This window comes from Apis florea, unplaced genomic scaffold, assembly GCF_048593485.1.
Source record: "Apis florea isolate Af1SG1 unplaced genomic scaffold, ASM4859348v1 contig_2350_pilon, whole genome shotgun sequence".
NCBI classification, from domain to species: Eukaryota; Metazoa; Arthropoda; class Insecta; order Hymenoptera; family Apidae; genus Apis; species Apis florea.
The window spans coordinates 7,640,284-7,653,278 of record NW_028256565.1 but is presented as its reverse complement, the minus strand read 5'-3'; the positions used below and the strand labels follow the sequence as shown (position 1 = coordinate 7,653,278).

Genomic DNA, 12,995 nt, shown 5'->3' with positions numbered 1-12,995 from the left:
ACTTGAGGGAGGTGTATGATGTTTGGAATTTAAAAAATTCAAGGTTCAGGAGATGTTGATATTGATATTGGAGATTCGAAATTAAGAAATGCCAATGGATATCCAGGTTAAACTATTAAAATTGTAGTTGGACTTGAGGGAGGTGTATGACGTTTGGAATTTAAAAAATTCAAGATTCAAGAGATGTTGATATTGATATTAGAGATTCGAAATTAACAAATATTAATGGCTGTACAGGTTAAACTATTAAAATTGTAATTGGACTTGAGGGAGGTGTATGACGTTTGGAATTTAAAAAATTCAAGGTTCAAGAGATGTTGATATTGATATTGGAGATTCGAAATTAAGAAATGTCAATGGCTGTACAAGTTAAACTATTAAAATTGTAGTTGGACTTGAGGGAGGTGTATGACGTTTGGAATTTAAAAAATTCAAGGTTCAAGAGATGTTGATATTGATATTGGAGATTCAGAATTAAGAAATGTCAATGGATATCCAGGTTAAACTATTAAAATTGTAGTTGGACTTGAGGGAGGTGTATGACGTTTGGAATTTAAAAAATTCAAGGTTCAAGAGATGTTGATATTGATATTGGAGATTCGAAATTAATAAATATTAATGGCTGTACAAGTTAAACTTAAAGTTGTAGATGGACTTGAGGGAGGTGTATGACGTTTGGAATTTAAAAAATTCAAGGTTCAAGAGATGTTGATATTGATATTGGAGATTCGAAATTAATAAATATTAATGGCTGTACAAGTTAAACTTAAAGTTGTAGATGGACTTGAGGGAGGTGTATGACGTTTGGAATTTAAAAAATTCAAGGTTCAAGAGATGTTGATATTGATATTGGAGATTCAGAATTAAGAAATGTCAATAGATATCCAGGTTAAACTATTAAAATTGTAGTTGGACTTGAGAGAGGTGTATGACGTTTGGAATTTAAAAAATTCAAGGTTCAGGAGATGTTGATATTGATATTGGAGATTCGAAATTGATAAATATTAATGGCTGTACAGGTTAAACTTAAAGTTGTAGATGGACTTGAGGAAGGTGTATGACGTTTGGAATTTAAAAAATTCAAGGTTCAACCGAAGAATTACGCGAGAAATGTTGAAAATTGTAATAGAGGAGTTGAGAGAAATAAAAAAATTTCGAGTGCGATGGCGTTTTGAGTTCTGGAATTATAAGAAGAGAATGCAGCGTACGCGGAATTTTAATATAACGGGTATAATAAGTTTCAGAGTTTGTAGAGTTGTCTACTTATGAAATACAGTTTCAGCATAGAATTCTAAAATCGCGGATAAAACAACCCTCTAGGAATTTCTAGATTTATATGCATAGAATATAATGTATCCAGAATTTTAAAATTGCGATTATACGGTGTATAATCTCGATAAATTCTTTTTAAAATTTTCTCCCTCGGAAAAATCTTGCCAACAACAATTTTCCAACGATTGTAAATCGTGAAAATGTATTCTAAAATGTTACATTTGTCGTCGAATTAAAAATTCCAACAATCTTCACAATCTCTTCGCAATCTCTAGAAACTCGAACACATGAAACAATAATAACCAGATTCTCAAAAATCTGGTGGACCTGGAACCACTTGGACCTTGAATTTCTCCATATCCGTGATCGCGTTCTGAGAGTCTCCTCTCCTCGGGACTTTTGGAAGATGGCGCGAATGGTGTCTGGCAAGACGGAAGCCATCGTCGTCGAGCGCAGGCCGATAACGCGAAATTGGTATTGGAAGATCGTGGCTCAGATACCACGACGCCATTAAATTGGAATCTGAAATCGATACGAGGGGGGAGCGCCGCGTGGGGGAAGGAGGAGAAAGGAGGAAAAAGGAGAAAAAAAGGGGGATTGGTATCCCGGTAAAAGTAAAATTGAAAAATCGACTGGCGACATTATTACAGACGTTGTTCGTCGACGAACGTCGACCCACGGATGCTGCCCTCTCGTGATCCTGATAAATGACACGAAGGGAAACGCGCCATTTATCGATATTAGCTTTTGTAGTACTTGCAGAATCATAGTCGAGCGTGTAATGCATTATATATATATATATATATCCATCCTTGGTTCATCGAGGAAATATGACGATAATGTGGATTCTGTCTCGCCTCTTTTCAGTACATATTGTCGAATACAATACGATATTTATGATCTCGAAAAGTGGACTGCTGACGGAAACGCTCTATTAACTCGAACATTTCTTCTTGGATATTTATTTGTCGCTATCCAACGCGTTGTGTGATATGATTGTCGAGTTAAGACCACTTTTGGGGTTGAAAGATTTGTCGATATATAGAATTTCAGAGAATTAAGAAGGAAACACGAGAAGGATAGGAAAAACTTTAATTCTTACTTTTAACTATTAGATTATACAAAGGATGTTTAAATAATTGAAAATTAAATTTCTTCCATCGACTTGACATATAATTAAAATGACGTTTCATCCTGCATCTGACAAGAATTATATATTTCGTCTTCTTTTTTTTTTTTTTTTGTATAAAATTTTAATCGCCGTTTATTTTAAAACGATGGTAATTAAATTATTCAATGAACTCCTTGGCAATCTGACGATGAAACACGAACCGCAAGATGCAACATTAGAGGGATCGATTAACTGCCCCTTGTAACTTAGACTATTTGAACTGTATCAGCGGTGTTCCAGCGCCAATCGCGGTACGCCCACCAAGCCAATATTTGATTGTTTGTGCTTGCTTGAAGAGTACGTTAGGCGGCATTGATATTCCCTCTGAGAGGCACCATGTCCTCCAGAATTTGCCTAATGTGCATAGGATAATCCTGCCTCGGGATAATTCTGCCAATAGTTTGGTCAACGAAACGCATCAAATTTTGTTTACGTAGGATTTAAATTATTGTCATTCTCAGAAAAAAAAAAAAAAAACACGAAAATCTTACCTCACCGATTCGACGAAACGTTTAACTCTCCGAATTTCCAAATTAAACAAGAGTCAGTCAGCCCTCTACATTTTCCTTTATCTCCAAGACACCCAAGACGTTTCAAAAGACAGAGCTGACTCAGGCAACAACTCCTCGCTCCAGTCCGAATATCTCATTACGGTAATTGTTTCTGCTCGCGGAATTGCGTGGTATTTTGTCTCGAAGAAAAAGTTATTTGGCGACAAGCAATTCAATGGTCTTCGAAAGAGTCTTGGGTAATATTTGTTTGAATTTCGTTGACACGATTAAAAAAAAAAAAATGATTGCTACTTTTAAGGAAATTTAAACTTTTAATTTTTAGTTAATTAAAAAATTACAGATATACAAATGAAGATTTTTACTTTTACTTCGATACTTCGATTTTTGACGAAAGAAATTTCACAGGTAGACGGAATTCTAATCTAACTATTTTTCGAAAGAACAATAATTCCAAGTTTTTAAAAAAATGTGTGTCTCGATATCGTCATCCCCAAAGATCTCCCCCATTTTAATCCTTTTTAAGCAAAATCTATATACAATTTCTCAATAAGGAGGAGGAGAAAGAAAAAGAAATATCCAGTAAATAGAGGGAAAATATGTGCAAATATTCGAAGCTTTGGGAGAAGTCGCGCGAAACGTGGTAAATGAAAGATAATAAGGGAATAAGATGTAAATTGGAAGTGCAAGTAAGAAAGTGGAATACTCGCCGAAACGAGCCCCTGTTGTTTTGCTAACCCTTTGGATTATATCGGATGTGTATCTTGCTGAGCAGACGTGCGCTAGTGCAAATTCTTGTGTGTACCAACTTGTATATACATTGTACACCGACAAATATTACTGTATTATTCGAGATTGGTACACGACGATCGTTTGGTAAAAAGATAACCAAAAAGTTTTTGTCTCTTTATAAATTAAAAGAATTTAATTTTATATGCAATATTTAGTATGTGATTTAAATTTGAATTTAAATTATAGGCAATCGAAACACAGGTATCTGCTCGACTCTTCTTTCCTTCATATATAAAAGAAGTTGACTGAAACTTACAAATATTTCGTGATAGGAGAATATCCTCTGAATATCCATCTGTCACGTTGTGAAATAATAATAACCATTTAATTTAATTGAAAACTTCAAACTTCTAAACAAAATTAAAAAAACAATACAATTTCTTCAATCATACTTTCACACACAAGAATTTGCCAGTCTCGATTGAACTGTTTCTATTGAACGTATATTCAAAAAGACAAAAAAAAAAAAAGAAAAGTCGGATGACTCTTTTTCATCTTTCACATTCCTTAAAAAAAAAAAAAAAAAAAATTTTGGACGTCACAGGATAGGAAATCTCTCCACCCACACACGTTCCCACTATTGAATATATTAAATTCTACGTCAAATATGTCGAAAATACCTTCATGCGAAAATATCTTCTCCACCATATTTCGAGTCAATCGACAAATATTTGTTCACCAATGATGAAATACCTTATCTGGATCCAATTTCTCGCCCACCATAGTCAACATCAATAATCTGTATTCTCGATCGCGGTGCAACGATGCACGCCGCGTCGAAGAATATTTCTCCGAACAGCGGGACATTTATTGGCGATAATGTAAACGGGTTTCTTACGCATTCCGTGTCAGTTGCAAGAGAGCAACTGATGTTGGGGAATCGATATTCGCCTGTGTAACGGGTTTCATATGCGCGAATTTTCAAAGAGGCCAACTCGGCCGGATTTTCGTCGACGCCGCATCGATGAATACGGCGATCCAATTCGTTTCGAATTTCGCATATTCTCGATTTTATCGGGCTCCACATTTCCATCATCATCCTTCTTCTCATTTATTTCTGTCTTTATTTTTGTCTTCTTCCGTTCGATTGATTCCTTTCCTTCTTATTTATTAATGTATTTGTTAATTTGTTTATTAATTATATCGCGAATATGTGTTTTCGTCATGGAGTAATAAAGAATGAAAAATATCTGATCAATTACAGGCAATTATTCGATTTATGGACAATTGATCTTGTTATTTTCAACGTTAAAATTTCTAAAAAAAGTGATTGGTTTAGTTTCTAAGAGATTAGTTTGCTTTCTGAATATATATATATATATATATATATTGTAATTTTTTATTTCATTCTTTCTATACGTCTTTTAATTTTTAATCAGAGACGTTTCGTACAAAAATTTAGAATCAGCCTTAATTTATTTCTTTAAGAACACAAAAAAAATTATTAAAATCTTCGACGAATTGTTGATTACTCTATGCTTTAAAGATTAAATAAAATTTCTACTTTTTTTCTAATTCGTTTTCTTTTTTACATATGAAAGAAAAATTTTTATAAACGGGATATTACACAATTAAAATACGTGTCAAGAATATAATAAAATAGATTTTTAAATTCTTTTTCCATTTTTGCTCATTATATTCGGATAATGAGAAAATACAATAGAGCAAGATATTTTACACACGATAAATTTAATTACCTGAAAATAAAAGAAATTTAACAGGGACAGAATGGGAAACATTATCAACAATTTCAAAAGTAATAAAATTTATCGTCCGTAAATATCCTATTTCATTGTGGATTCTCCATTACCGAATACGATAAACACAAATATAAGTAGAGGCATTAAATTACTGCGCGAGATTCATTAAACGTGTATATAATTAACAACGAAAATTTGGTAAATATTTAATTTAATTTTGACGAAAAATAAAAATAATTATTCTTTGTTTGAATGCTTGAAAAATTTGAACCATCCTTTATTTTTTCTAGGCAAAACTAACTTTTCCAAACATTTGGAAACATTTTATCAGAAAAAGTAATTTCGCTTAATACATTCTATGAGGCAAAAATCAAAATGATTTTTTTACTAATAGATATTGATTTCAATACATTTAAGTAACAAAATATATTGTTTTAAAATGGCGAAATATTTGTACGGAATCCAAAAGCAAAAGAAAAGTAGAAAATTCTTTTTCATCTTTCACATATTTTGGAAAAGTTCAATATGTTGTAATTCCAATTTTGAAACGTTACGTTGTTATAATTTACAAAATTTCCTTGTATTTAAAAAAAAAATGAATGCTCCAAACTTTTCAAGCAGAAGTACATCGACACATTTTTGAAAAACAAAATGTAAACCCGCGGGAAATTCAATTCACACCGCTAATACCGTGTTCTCGAAGGCTTGGTTCAACAACCACTCGGTAATCTTTTACATTTTCGATGGCTCGTAGCGGAGGGTGAGATCGGGACACCCGATCTTCCCTTCCTCCTTCTCCTTTCGGCCGATCTGGAAAGGTCTCAGACAAGATTTCGTCGAGAGTCGAGAGTTGGTGTTGGTTCAGACGAGTCGGACGAGACTCTTGGATTCTTCTCTCGTCCGTGAAAGGGAAATAGGGTGTGAACGAATCTCGAGCTAAAATGGGACACACGGTGCAAGAATCTTACTCTTCCTCGGGGCTTCGTCCGGGGAGAAGTTAATTCAACACAGCGCCGCGAATTTTGCGAAGATTCTGCTCTCCGCGAAAAGATACCGCGAGGATTTGGGTGTCTGTTACGAACGATATTCGAAGGATTAAAGCGATGTCTTGGAAAGTATCCAGCCATGTTGAATATCTTTATGAGTCGTGTGATTTTGACGCGATTTAAATGTAATTTGGAACGATGGAATTTTGGATGGATGGTATTTTTTTGGAGGATCAAAATATTTTAAGTGAATCTTTCGAATGGTTGATTTAAAATTCTTTGAATAAATTTCATGATTCACTGTACTATACTGGATAAATGAATTTTTCTTACATGGAAGGAAGGGGTCCCATTTAAATATTGCAAAGGAAATTTAAAGTGAAAATTTTATACGTAACGGAAATTAATTAAAATAATTTTCAAGATGTGTAAAATCTCATGGAAACGAAGAAACCAATTACTTTTTTTTTTTACTGAACATCAAATGATTGGATGACTTTTTCGACAGAGATATCTCTAAAAATGAGAGATATACAATTGTGTTATTTTGTTTGTCGTCTCGACCAGTTGAAATATTCATGGAACGCGTATCGCGGATGCTTGGAAGGCCACGAATGATTTCGATATCTTCGATAGGAGCACTCCACCGTTCGAATTCATTTATTCGCGAAACACATAGCCCATCAATACCGATATTTCTATTGATATTCCATCACGTTTTTTTTCATTAACTATTCCGCTCACGTTCCGTTATATTTTCAGAAATGCGAAGGGAAAAGTGGCACGTATCGATCGGCTAAGACAACGAACTGTCTACTCATTGATGGATTAATTAATTCTTGATTATCGATTTCGAAAATTGTACAATCTTATAATGCTTTTAAAAAAGATATCCTAGCATATAAAATTCTTTTAAATCACAATAATTAATTTAAGAAATAATGACATTTGTCTATTCAAATAAACGATTATTTCCAATAATATCTTAATTCAAATATTTTAATAATCATTTTTCAAGTGTTTTACATTAATAAGGACTCGTTCCATTATTATTTCATCTCGATCTATCTTTCATTGGTCAACAATAGAAAATGACAATAGAAAATAAACTCGTCGAAACATCGACCTTGTTACACATCGAACAAGGCATTCAGAGGCTCATAGGTGTCTCCTTTCCTTTCTTCTCGGGATAAGATTGTTGAGAGATCTACTTTTCGATTCTGGATATATGGAATACATGTCAAGTGTGATAAAATTTTCGAGAAGAAAGGAAAATCGCCACTATTTTCTTGCCTCTCTCTCTCTCGAACATTCTGCTCGAGAGATTTATCGAGATTAAACAGAAAATCGATGTTCGAGTATCAATGTGAATTAACTCCCTGTCCGAGGATAACGTAACGTAATTAAATGGAAAGATAAATCTCCTTATAACTGCATTCTATCTTTCTATACTCGTGGAATGTACGATTGGATACACACCATTTTCCAAATCGAGCGATATGAGTTTTTGCCTGCGTTTCTTATGCGTTTTGACACACCAAATTCTGTGAATCGACGAATATCTATTCAAAGAATAGAACATGAAAATATTTACAATTCTATTCTTAGAGTTTTATCTTATTTGCTTACCAGTTTGTTCATTCGTTCATCATTTATATCTATCGGTTATTAGTTTTTTTACATCAGTCGAAGTAATCTCAAAAGAGATACTTTTCAAAAAGGATTCCAATTTTTCGTTCCAGATTTCTAAGAATCATTATCAACTCTCGAGATAACAACAAATATTCGAATCGTCGAATCGAAAAATTACGATTTCCTATGGAATATATAAAAACAGTTTAACGAGCAACGAACCTCCCCTCCCTCGAAAGCTTCGAATTTCCAAGTTTGTTTTAATAGAAACACGATATTTTACAGGTAAAGTTTGTCCGGATCGAAAGATCGTTACACGAATAAGGGGTACGATAATAACGTTGGCCAAAGTTGTATAAAGCGAACGTAAGCTTAATATTTGAAACACGAGCCGAGTCGCTCGCGAATATGCAAATGAGCGTGTTGCGAAACGTGGGAGTGGCGCGATAAGTCTCATAACCAATCGGCCGGATTAGATTAATCCCTCCTTCGGTGTCGTTCAAGTAAATTCAACCGGGGATGAATTGGATCGGCTTGGATTCGATCGCGCGGATCATCCAAATCGCGTGAAATTCGTTCAATCGCAGCCGTGTGATCTCGTATAATTGAATCAGACGGCCTTTAAACTGTCGCCAGCAACTCCCTCTTAATCGATCTCTCATATTTCTTACGAAGATGTTCAGATCTTTGCAATTTTTGAATCATTGGCCGATCGGAGTTTCGTCATCTACGAAGAATATAAATAGATGTTATTAAAATTCTTTTTAACAACTAATTTGAAGTCTAAATTTTAATTGATGATGAAATTATTAATATGCTATAGGAGCGGCTTGATAATTTGCATTTTAAGGGAGAAGTTGAAATTTTTGAATTAAACAGGTTCGAGAAAAAAGAAAGACGAGAAGTTTTATAGTTTTAATAAAAATTAATCCTTTGCGGTCTTATATTCGGTGTGCATCATAGATTTTATATATTCTGGGTCCAAGTTTGGATTTTATTTCGGCAAATCTTACGATTTTCCATTCGTATTATATGCTTTACCACCAAGATATTTTATACAGATATAATCGACAAAAATTAACGATAATCATTCGATAATCGTAGAATAAAAAATTTTGAAGATTGGATGCAATTTCGCTTGAAAGAAAAAAGCAATAATGGCAGTAATTCGATTAAGAAAGATTGAATGCGAGTCAAAAAAGGACGAAGACATTAATTAAAACGTCGCGATTAGAACAACGAGGCTTTAAGATTGGACGTGGAAAGGTATCAGAGCGCATTTTGCGTGTGAAAGAATCGTTGGAAGTTACGGTTCCTTAAGACCGAAATTAGGACGATGAAAGGATCTTATTTGTCGGCGTTTCTTTAAAAATTGTTTGCCCAAAGTTAGTTCCAAGTAGTTTCCATGCACACAGACAGCCTGACTATCCTGACTGTCGAGGATCGAGTCGACCCCGCGAAAACGCTTCGAACTTTAAGCAAAATTGCTTTTTCTTCCTCCAAAGGGTCCCTGGGATACCGAGATTGACTAAAAGTTGTTTACAGTTTATCGCTGCCCAAGAAAGATTTCACCGCGTTTCTTTCAGCCCGGCTCGGTTATCCGGATGGAAATTTCAAAGGCAACAAAACGGAAAAACACGACTATTATACGACTGGATACAGACGCGATCTGTAACCATCAGCCGCGCTGCAACAACAACATTTCAACAATTGTAAACTCTGATTATTCAGAACGAGTTTTATAGACAGAAGTTTTTACATTTTTTTTTATTATATCCCGAAGTAACGAAAATATTTAGCCAATACACTATATATATCTACGAGGAATATTCAAAGCGATTATTATCAATTCTCGAAACAATTCTTGGAACAACGTTGTTCTCTGTGGAACACTTTGAACGAGCAAAAGTTCGTACAGGTCTCGCATCAAGAGAGGAGGAGACACACGATGGGATTGTGGCATCTTTGCATGGAGTTACAAAGGTATTTATGCGTTTCGCGGCGAACGTCACGGGTCGACTATCAATGCAGCTTTGTATCTCGAAAGCGTATTGTATATCCAACAGGGACGTGGCTTTCGTAGGAAAAAAAAAAGATATTTTTCATTCGTCATATATCGAGAAAACATTTTTTTATTTCGAGCATTCTTCTTAGTTTCAACGACGCACACATGGCTTCCATAACGATCAAGAAAAATCGTAGAAATAATATCCTTTTTTTTTTTTTTTTTTGGATTGATAAAAGTATGATACAATGGTGTAAGTAAAAAAAAAAAAAAAAAAAGGAAAAAACACGTGACATTTTTTCCTACCATAATACCGCGGCAATAATGTCACGTTTGCGAGCAGAATTTTGTATCTCGTAAAAAATAATCTACGTCACGAACAACCTCCATCCTCTTCTTTTTTTTAGTATTTACCGGGATTGTTTTTTCTTCTCTTTTCTCGAAATAAAAACGAATCGGTTTTCGTTCGAAACGAAATGCAACACTCGCACCTCCTCCGATCGATACACGTCGCGCAGTAAGTAACATTAATATTTCCCTTTTTATTCGCGGTATGGTGATGGTGAACACACACGGGAGAGGTGGGAAACTGTGAAATATTTGGAATTTATCCAGGAAAAAGGAATACGTGTCTCGTGTATAATAGGTTGTTGAGATAGGGAGAAGATCGATATATATATATATATATATGCGGTTGGCCAAGGGAAATAGGTCACGCTTTGGTCAGACGAGGGTGTATAATCCCGGCACACGGTTGGACAAGTGGAATAACCTGCTACACGGCCAGATAAGTGGAATAACTCTGCGCGCACGGTCAAAATAAGTAGTATGATCCCGTAGTACACGTAGGCGAGCAAGTGGTATAACCGGTCGGATACACGGCCAGGGGAAAGTAATATGATTCTAGGATACGGTTATGGGAGTGGAATAACCCTGGTGCACGGCCAGGCAGAATGATATGGCCCGATATAAAATCGGATAACTAATAGAATCTTTTTGCCCGGCTATGCGATCGGATAATCGATGTGTCCGTATATCTGGATCGGACGAACGAGACGGTATCTTATCAGACAAGGTGTGTACAAGGCTCGTGTCAAAGGGATAAAAAAAATTGCGAATTATAAATTTCGTTTTATTTTATACATGAAACGAAAAAAAAAAAAATAAAAACGATAACGATTTGTGATCAATGTATCTCGCGCGCATTACGGATAATGGAAAAATATTTCGTAATAAATAAATCCTGTCCTGCACGAACAGGAATGTACATCGTAAAAAAAACACAACACTCGAAGAAATTAATTATTATTTATAAATATATTGGAAAACAAGGGGATGAAATAATTTTTCGCTTCGATATATATTTTTCATATAAATTATATCGATTCTGTATTAAAACATTAATCGCCGATATTACATGAGGTTTATTGAAAAATTATTACGAGGGATATTGTAATATAAAATATAAAACGTTCGTTTATTTGTAAGTATGTAAATTTATAGAAAAGAAAAAAAAAGAATCTCTGCCAATATAATCGAAACTTCTTCCATCAATTTACATCATTCCTCTTCTCATCTCGATTCACGCGATTATCCCGACTATTAACAGATTTTACGATCTTTTTTATGCATCCAATATATATATATATATATACATCCGACGACTAACAAAAGGTTAATCTCTCCGACGTAAAAATAAGTCTCTCGCAAAGTAAGAGGGGCCTTAAATTTTTTACAATTCTTTTAACGCTCGACCGAGGAGCTACACCGTGGAAGAGGAATCCCTCCCTTAAAAGAATCTCTCTTATCGAGCAAAAGTGATCCAAGAACGAGAGAGAATCTCGAGAACCTTTCCTTCCCAAACTTCCTTCCCAAGACATTTCATAGTTACAACGTTAACACCGTACATTCGATCCTCCCTCGAAAGTTTATCGCGTTCAAGACTCACAAAAGGATCTCCAAAGGACGAACCCGTTTCCCCTTCCTCTCTTTTCTTTCCTACTTTCTTTTTTTTTTTTTTTTTTTGCTTTTAAAGAATCAACTTTCGAAAGAGAGAGAAAGAGAGAAAGAGAGAGAGAGAATTGTAGAGCAAAACGAGCCGCGTGCTCTAATTTGCGGACAACAAGACGTCTCTTTGCGGTCGCTGCCGATAGACGCGCTGACGTTCGCATCTTTGTTCGTTCTCTGTTCCCCCTCCCCCACCGTTTGCCAATAGCTCGCCGTGGCCTGGATTCCGTGGAATGTCTCGATAGCTTTGTAACTCCCTTGTACAGAGGGTGGGATAAGTCTAGCTATACACGGAGGGAGGGAGGGGGAGGGAGAAACTCATTAGCGAAGGGTTGGCCAAGTTTTCCGCGAGTTTTGATAGACTAGTTCGTAGCAGAAAGGAGATCTCTCTCTTGCTCCAGTATTGTGTGGAATTATTCACCTCTTATCGAAGTGAAAATCGGTGCCTTTTAAACCGTGGCTGAGGCCTCTCTGTGTTCACTCCGTGCCCCGCCAGGTAACACTCTGTCAGGCATTGGACTGTAATTTACCACGCGTCCTTCCATCCAGACATGGAAATACCTGTTTTGTTAGTCGAACAATGTCGCGCTTTTAAGCACGAGATAGGCCTGGAAACTTAGGGCTCGAAACTACGAAAAGTGTTCCCCCGTAACTTTTGATGGAGTGTACCGAGATTTTAGCATGGTAAATCCATTTTCCTTATATATAGTCTGTATACGGGAAATTCGTTCGCTATGGAAGATGGATTTCTTTTTTTTTTTTTATTATTCGTTCCCTATGTATCTTCATTGCGTATTTTAACCGATTTAAAAGGTTCGAGTAAAGTTCGAGACATCAAAGAGGGAGGAAAATGAAGGAAAACTTCGTCAGGGTTTTGGTATATCCCTCTTGGAAATCTTATCGAATTCGCAAACAGGACGG

General features: G+C 35.4%; 1 protein-coding gene across 3 annotated transcripts in view; it reads right to left on the bottom strand.

Annotated features, from left to right (window-relative positions):
- LOC100872781 (neural cell adhesion molecule 2) overlaps positions 1-12,995 on the bottom strand; it is a 244,676-nt gene that overhangs the window by 37,959 nt on the left and 193,722 nt on the right. The window lies entirely within an intron of this gene.